This window comes from Erinaceus europaeus, chromosome 1 (genome assembly GCF_950295315.1).
Source record: "Erinaceus europaeus chromosome 1, mEriEur2.1, whole genome shotgun sequence".
Lineage (NCBI taxonomy): Eukaryota > Metazoa > Chordata > Mammalia > Eulipotyphla > Erinaceidae > Erinaceus > Erinaceus europaeus.
The window spans coordinates 209,059,921-209,068,482 of NC_080162.1; the positions used below are offsets into that span (position 1 = coordinate 209,059,921).

An 8,562-nucleotide genomic window follows, 5' to 3' on the forward strand; every position below is an offset into this window, starting at 1 on the left:
GGGTGTGTGTGACTGTGTATGTGTATATGAGAGTGTGTGTGAGTGTGTGTATGAGACTGAGTGTGTGTGACTGTGTATGTGTATATGAGAGTGTGTGTGAGTGTGTGTGAGAGACTGAGTGTGTGTGACTGTGTATGTGTATGTGTATATGAGAGTGTGTGTGGGTATGTGAGTGTGTGTATGAGACTGAGTGTGACTGTGTATCTGAGAGTGTGTGAGTGTATATGAGTGTGTGAGAGAGTGTGTGAGTGAGTGTGAGTGTGTGCTTGTGTGTGTATACTGTTTTGGGGGGTTGCAGCAAGCTTCCAAACAAAGCATTACCTTTCAATTCAATTTTTACTATGTACTTATAGTGGTCTTTTGACATTATAAAGATTCTTTGAATGTTTAATTATTTTTAATTGAACAAAAGTGGTATAGAGATTTTATGAAAGGCAAATACAATTTTTGTGAAAGTCTCATTAAAATGATCAACACATAAATATTGGAAGACAGAAAATATTAAATTTTATTAGTGATTTAATAATGATCGACAAGTCCATTGGATAAGAGGGGTACAATTCCACATGGTTCCCACCACCAGAGTTCATATCTTCCCTCCATTGAAAGCTTCCCTATTCTTTATCTCTCTGGAAGCATCAACCAAATCTCTTTATCTCCCTCTTCCCTCTATTTTTTCTCTCTCTATACAATAATAAAATAATCAATTAAAAATAAAGTTATGAGAGAGGGATGGAGACTGATGTCATAATACGCTCACATGGTGTTGGTACTGCACTCAAGGCAAAGTCTATTTGTCTCCTCTTCCTTTACTGAGTCTTAACAAGATCACTCGTCAGGATCAGTCCTCAGGGCCACACTGATGAGTACCACTCATCTGGAAAACAATAATCCAACACTCATATCACTTATTCCTTTTTTCTCTGCACCTGACTGTGAACACACTGATGGCTTCACTCAGTTTCTATTCTTAGGATGATCTTCAGCTGACCCAGTTGAGACCAGCCTGCACCATACTGAGAGAGGCATCTGTGCTGTGGCCTCTCTCTCTCTCTCTCTCTCTCTCTCTTCCTCTCTCTCTGTATCTTTCTTTCTATCTAGAAAAATTGCCCAGAGCAGGTAACCTCCATTGAAAAAGAAAAAAAAAAAAAAAAAAGAAAGAAAACTGAACAGCTGATATAGCTGGAAGCTATGGCAGGCAATCCAACTTGCCAACAACCCATTCATTTCAGTCTATTTTTATACAGCAGTTACCACCACCACCACCATACACACACCACCACCACCACCACCATCACCACCCCCCATACACACCACCACCACCACCATCACCATCACCCCCATACACACCACCACCACCACCATCACCACCACCATCACCCCCATACACACCACCACCACCACCACCATCACCACCACCACCACCACCACCATCACCACCACCACCATACACACACCACCACCACCCCCATATACACCACCACCACCACCACCACCACCACCACCACCACCACCCTTCTTTGACATCCTCAACCCCAGGTAGCCCTGGCATTACAACACTGACCAAGCTGAGTTCAGCTAGAATGTCAATTGGATGTTGTCTTCATTTTAATTTTCTTCTACCTTTTAAGGGTCTTTAAAATGTATCTAATATACATGCTTAAATGGTAGTAGAATTGCACATATATTTTGTGCATGATGTCAAACAGAGGATACTCATATACATAAAAAATATACCAATTCAACACATTACAGTAGGTACTTACGTGATCTGCTCTGGAAGGCATATGAGCTGTCTGCACACAGGGTCTAGTTTAGAGAGGAGACGGGCCTTCTGCCCTGCCTGAAACTGAAGAAGGTCTCCAAAGAGCTTCCTAAAGGAGGCAGGGGCTGTCTGGAGAAAGGGGGGGCATCTTGCACCAACACTTGCCTCTTGTCTGTGACAAAGGAAAGGACTACTTAGAAGCCAAATGGATTAACATGGGGACCTTGCCAGGCCACTGATAATCTTAGCACAGGGCAGTGGTCAGTCTGACTGTTACTTCAGAGGGTGCTGAGCACCTGCACATGGAGGACACTCCCAGGAAGACTCCTGAGGGTGACTCACAGTTCTCCAGTGTCTTGCATTCCCCACAGCCTTACAAGCTAAGCCAGAGCACTGTGCTTACCTTGCATTCCCAAGCCACCACCAGGGGAGGGAGCCTGGAAGTCACTCACTCTCTAAATGTCTTTCACATGCTTTAGAGATGAATGGAACTGGCATTCAGCTCCACAGAGAGCTCTGGCTTTCTTCCACTAGCCAGCTTTTTGAAATAAGACAAGCAGGCAAGCCCTCACCACCAAGGTGAGGAAGGAAGTGTCAGATGAAAGAATCAGACCTGAGGCAAGGGGGTGGGCTTTTGCCACTTGCAAGGGAGCAGCATTTCTCCACTGCTGCCTGTGGCATAGAGAGGTGGGTGAACAGAGAGCCTGCAATGTGGTTGCCATAAATTGTGCACGTGAGAACACTAGGGGCACAAGAGATCAGGAACCACACAGGGGGGCCTGTGTGACCATGCCTGGAACTGGTGCCAAACCCTGTCCAGAACAGGGAACACCACTCAATGGAGCGCCCTGGTCAGTGGAGCAGAACTGTAGTGTCTCTTTCCTCTCTCTCTCTCTCTCTCTTTCCTTCTCTTCCCCCTTCCCCTCTTTCTCCCTCTCCCTCTCTCTCTCTCTCTTCCTCCATCCAAAGAGTCCATAAGGAGTGGTGGCATCATACAGGCACAAACCCCCAACAAAATTTGAGCAAGAACAAAAAAAAAATCAAAGAAATTTAATATAATTTTAGCAACTCAATGAAATGTTGTGTAAGTGGATGGCTTCACTCAAGAAAGGTAGAGACAGGCTGGGGGTGTGGATCCACCTGCCAACACCCATGTCCAGTGAGAAGCAATGACAGAAGCCAGAACTCCCACCTTCTGCTCCCCATAAAGAATTCTGGCCCATGCTTCCAGAGAGGGAGAAATAATAGGGGACGATGACCAGAAGGCTCTGAATACCACCTCTATCAGGACCCAGAGAGAGAAGAGGGAAAAGGGAGGGGCATTTGGATGTAGTAATAGGTGTTAGTATGACTTGGAAAGTAAGAGGAGATGGGGCCATAGGAAAAAAGAACAAATATATACAAATATAGACAGATCCTTTTAGAAATAGTAGCTGACCCATATCGGCAACCTTCGGAGAACTGCTGTAGCTTCCAACAAAGGGAATAAGGATTCAGAACTCTAGTGGTGGGAACGATGTGGAATTATATTTCTGTTAACATGATTTAAAAAAAATCAATATTAAATCAATAATAAAAATAAGGATAAAAATAAAAAATAAAGTTGATGCTTTTAAGAACACTAAAGTTTATGTCTGTCTGCTTCCACTAAACACTCAAAATCAGTGCAGAGATAGTCACTGTGTTTGTGTGCTTTCTGCAGAGCCCTGCACAGCTCTGGATTACAGCAGTGCTGAGGACTGAACACGAGACCTTTGGTGCCTCAGGCCAGAAAGCCTTTGTATATAACCATTGTGCTCTCTCCCCAGCCCACCATCATCTTGCTAAAACGGTCAGTGAAGAGGAAAGAGAAAAGCACTAGCTGTTCCTTTCATGTGTCCACAAGATGTTCCACTTCCTTAAGAGAAAGCAAATTTATTTTACAATTTTTAAGATGAATGAAGAAAAGGGAAAAAAAATCTTGTCACAGCTTTTCTTTTATTTTTTATTAGTGATTTAATGATGATTAATAAGACTGTAAGATAACAGGGGGACAATCCCACACAGTTCCCACCACCAGAGTTCCATGCCTCACCCTCTCCTTTGGAAGCTTCCCTATTCTCCATCCCTCTGGGAGGATGGACCAAAATTCTTTATGGGGAGCAGAAGGTGGGAGTTCTGGCTTCTGTGATTGCTTCTCTGCTGGACATGGGCATTGGCAGGTGGATCCAGCATTTTTTCTACAGAGGCTCTTTGTTTTGGTAGTGGAAGTTAGAGATCCAGGCTACACCAACTACTACAAATAACTCTCACACAATTAGGTTTGTCTTTCTTTAGGAATACTTGCCATTTCTCCATCTCTGCTGTGTTCCTGTGTAACATTCCTTGCCAGTGTTGCTGTGCTGATCTACTAATAGCAGTCCTCTTTTCTTTCATTGCTAGTCACATTATATCCAGTCCACTCCCTTCCTAAAAACCTGCAATGGTTTTCCACCTTTCCAAGTTTACAGTGTGAACCTTTTGAGCAGAGTAAACGAGACTCGTCCGCAGTTTCAGGGTGTGTTTGTTCATGATCCATAGATATGACATTTTCAATTTTACTGTTTCAGAAACATTGTCTTTTTAACCATTTCTTTGTTTTAAATTATCTCATGTATTCTCATGGCTTAATGTAATCTCATATCTCATGCATTCCCATGGCTTAATGTAATCTCATATCTGTCTTCCTTAATAAGATTATCCCTATATATTCATAGTTAATCCCTGTATCACATTCAAGACCCAGCTGAGAACATGTGAAAGGCTATAATAAATCCTGCCTCAAGAGGACTACAGGGCTGTGGGTGACCCAATTCAGTTCACATAGTACTAAGCACAATGACCTGGGTTCCAGCTTCGCTCCCCACCTGTGGGACGCTTCACAGGTGGTGAAGCAGGTCTGCAGGTGTCTAGCTTTCTACTTCTATATCTCCCCCTCTGTCCTATCTAATAAAAAAAAATAGAAAGAAAAGAAGATGAAAGGAAAGGAAAAGAAAGAAAGGGGAAGGGAAGAAGAGAAGGGAGGAGAGGAGAACAGAGGAGAGGAGAGGAGAGGAGAGGAGAGGAGAGGAGAGGAGAGGAGAGGAGAGGAGAGGAGAGGAGAGGAGAGGAGAGGAGAGGAGAGGAGAGGAGAGGAGAGCAGAGGAGAGGAGAGCAGAGGAGAGGAGAGCAGAGGAGAGGTGAGGAAGGGAGGGAAGGGGAGGGGAGGGGAGGGGAGGGGAGAGGAGAGGAGAGGAGAGGAGAGGAGAGGAGAGGAGAGGAGAGGAGAGGAGAGGAGAGGAGAGGAGAGGAGAGAAGAAAAGAGAAGAGGAGATGGCCAGCAGAAAATTTTGCCTCAAGAATAAGTTATTCAGACCCTTCCACCTCTCTCTCTCTCTCTCTCTCTCTCTCTCTCTCTCTCAATTTCTCTCTGTCTTATATAATAAAATAGAAAAAAATGGCTACCAGGAGTAGTAGATTCCTAGTGCCAACGTTGAACCCCAGTGATAAGCCTGGAGGCAAAAAGGGTAGGGGACAATTTTAAATAATTTTTATTTCATAAGTGATGTCACTTTCAGTTGTCAGTAAATAGTACAACACATCATCCATTAACAAGCAAACTTAAGAGTTAAACAGAAAAAAAACTTTCTCACTCCATACCAAAGCAAACCAAGGTACAAGGTAACTGAGTTAAGTCCTACCAATATTTACACACCTCTACTTATATGTCAGATGCTTATATGTCAAAATTCAAATTTGGAGCTTCTGGATCACAGTCCAGAATGTGCCCAACAACATAAAATCATAGTAGAAAATCACATTGACCATTTCTATTCATGAGCTGTGCTTTTGATCTAATAAAAGTAGCTCAAATCATGTTTGTGTGATGCCTATGTTTTAAAATATGGAAACTCTAATTTCCCTCTTCATATACCTAATATTCATCTTGAGAAAGAGAGATAAATGCATTGAGTGATTCTCTTGCCTATTTTAGATTATTCTCGAAAGCACTCTGTATCAGGAACATACGCAACACAAAGACATTCAAGGGTGGTCACGATGTGGACACTTCCTGTTCAATTCCCAGACACAGATGTTAGACTTTGGGGCCTATGAAGATAGTTGAATTGAAAACTCCTAATCACCAACTACTGTATTTTATTATTAACTGTAAACCATTAACCCCTCAATAAAGAAAAAATAAAAAGTATATATGCATATATATATATATATATGTATTAATAAAGATAAGACTCTTAAGTATGAAGCACAAAGTTTTGATAAATAGATGTTCAAATGAATGGATGAAATGAAGAGAAGGTTGTGGTGAAGAAATGCATTCCCCAGAGCATCACCTGAGAATGTAGCAAGATGAGACCAGGATCACTCCAGGAACCCACCAAGCCATAGGTGAGTGCAGACATGTGTGGCTCATGGACAGAGAGGGGCTTAAGGAGAGACTCCCAGGACTAAAAGTCAGTACCTAGGACTAAAAGTCAGTACAGAGCAGCTGGTACTGGCCCAGAAGTCAGTACCAGGACTAAAAGTCAGTACAGAGCAGCTGGTACTGGCCCAGCAGTCTGCCAGCTGAAGCACCACCTCTGGTCTGAGTTTTATCAATAAAAAAGACTGCTAAAGGGAGGGGAATGGAAGCCTCAGCAAGTTACCACTGTGGGTCTCCACTGCCATTGCCCATCAGGGACTGGGAAAGCAACAAGGAAGCCCTGTCCTGACTTGGGGGGGCAGAGAGCTGGCCGGGTGACCCAGGAAAATCCACACTACCGGTGTTCAGGAGGTGTGGCTATCTAGTAGGAGCCTCCTCACATCACTCACATGATAAATTAGGAAAATGTGAATAATTCCCTCAGAAAATTCAGAAACATAGTGCCATCTAATGCAGCTCACTAGGGATGAGATAAGGCTTAGGCCCAGGACTTTGGACCCTGGGACATAGGAGTCACTTTGCATAACCACTGTGATCTCTATTCCCCACCCTGCTTTATGTCTTGGTTATAAGTGAGTGAATAAGATAAGCAATCTACTTAGAATTAATAAGGCAGCACGGGTCAAAAAGCCTGCAGGAAAAATAAAGAAGATAAGAGAGTTTAACAGCCACCATGCTAAACCTCAGGGATTGAGATAACATTAAAACAACTGTTAGGCAGGCTCAGAAAAGGGGGTGGGGGACTCGGCTTGTTGTGTTGCTGCCCAAGAACCCGAGACGCTGCTGTACAGTCCGCTGCACTTCTCCACCTTGGACAATGTCCTCTCATTTAGTGGAACAGCCACCGCCCCTACACAACAACAACAACAACTGTGAGGAAGGTGAACAGCCTTTGCACCCACCAGGCGGCCTCAACAGTTCCTGGGTGGAGCTACCCATGAACAGCAGCAATGGGCATGATAATGGCAATGGGAAAAACGGGGGGCCTAGAACACGCACCTGCCTCTTCCTAGATTCACAGTGGAAACATGGAGAAGATTCTTTTGGATGCACAACATGAATCGGGACAGAGTAGTTCAAGGGGCAGTTCTCACTGTGACAGACCTTCCCCACAAGAAGATGGGCAGATTATGTTTGATGTGGAAATGCATACCAGCAGGGACCATAGCTCTCAGTCTGAAGAGGAAGTTTTAGAAGGAGAGAAAGACATTGATGCTTTGAAGAAAAGTGTAGACTGGGTGTCTGACTGGTCCTGTAGACCTGAAAACATTCCACCCAAGGAGTTCCACTTCAGGCACCCCAAAGTTCTGTTTCCTTAAGCATGAGGAAAAGTGGAGCCATGAAGTAAGGGGGTATTTTCTCTGCAGAATTTCTTAAGGTGTTCATTCCATCTCTCTTCCTTTCTCATGTTTTGGCTTTGGGGCTAGGCATCTACATTGGAAAATGACTGAGCTCGCCTTCTGCCAGTACTTACTGAGGGAAATAAAGCCCCTGGAAAAGCGTGTGACCTGTGAGGTGGTGTACTGTAGTTTATTTGAATTTGAGACCATAAGCATGACCCAAACTACTACCCTATTTTTACATATCCAAGTTCCAGTAACTCTCAAATCCAGTATGTTATCCAAACTCTGTTGAGACATTTTACTCACCTCATTCCCTTTTTGGCCTGTAAGAAGCTCTAGAATTTCCTAACACAATTTACTGTTTAGAAAATTTTCAAGGGCTTCTTTTCCGTAAATACCACCAGCAGGTTATTATTTTGTCATCAATGCTTCTGTCTCCTTCTAGTAAACCAGACTCATACCTGCTTCATTCCTGGCATAAATTTGACTCTTGCTCAAGAACTACTATCTTCCTCTTAAACCAAAATCAGATTAGCAAATAATATATAAGAGCTTTGTTGTTTTAATTTTTTTTCAAGATAAAGGCAAGCTTCCATAAGCTTGAATTTATAGTTATTAAAACAAGAAACCAACATACAAAAAAAATTTTAAAAAGAAAAAGAAAAATATATATCCTGGGCAATAAAAAAATTATTTAAAAAAACTGTTAATTTCCACAACTGTAAATACTTTATGTACCTTACTTAGGCACAAGTCAACCCAGGCAAGTGTGATTAGTGGATAGAAAATTACTGAGCAAGGAACCTCATAATACACAAAATACAATGATTGAACCAAGAAGAAATATTGGAGAAATGAAACAGGGAAAAAGTCCAGATAAAGACCCTTAAAAGATAGTAGAAAGCAAATATGAAGACCACAGCCAAATGCTAATTGAGGCATTAGTTGCAGGAGTGAGGAAAGCTTTTGAAAGTAATATCATCAGAGATGGGTAAACAACAAATGAGATTCTG

At 42.8% G+C, this 8,562-nt stretch overlaps 1 pseudogene; it reads left to right on the forward strand.

Annotated features, from left to right (window-relative positions):
- Positions 1-7,022: 7,022 nt before the first annotated feature.
- Positions 7,023-8,330, forward strand: LOC103119957 (BCL2/adenovirus E1B 19 kDa protein-interacting protein 3-like; annotated as a pseudogene).
- The last annotated feature ends 232 nt before the right edge of the window (positions 8,331-8,562 follow it).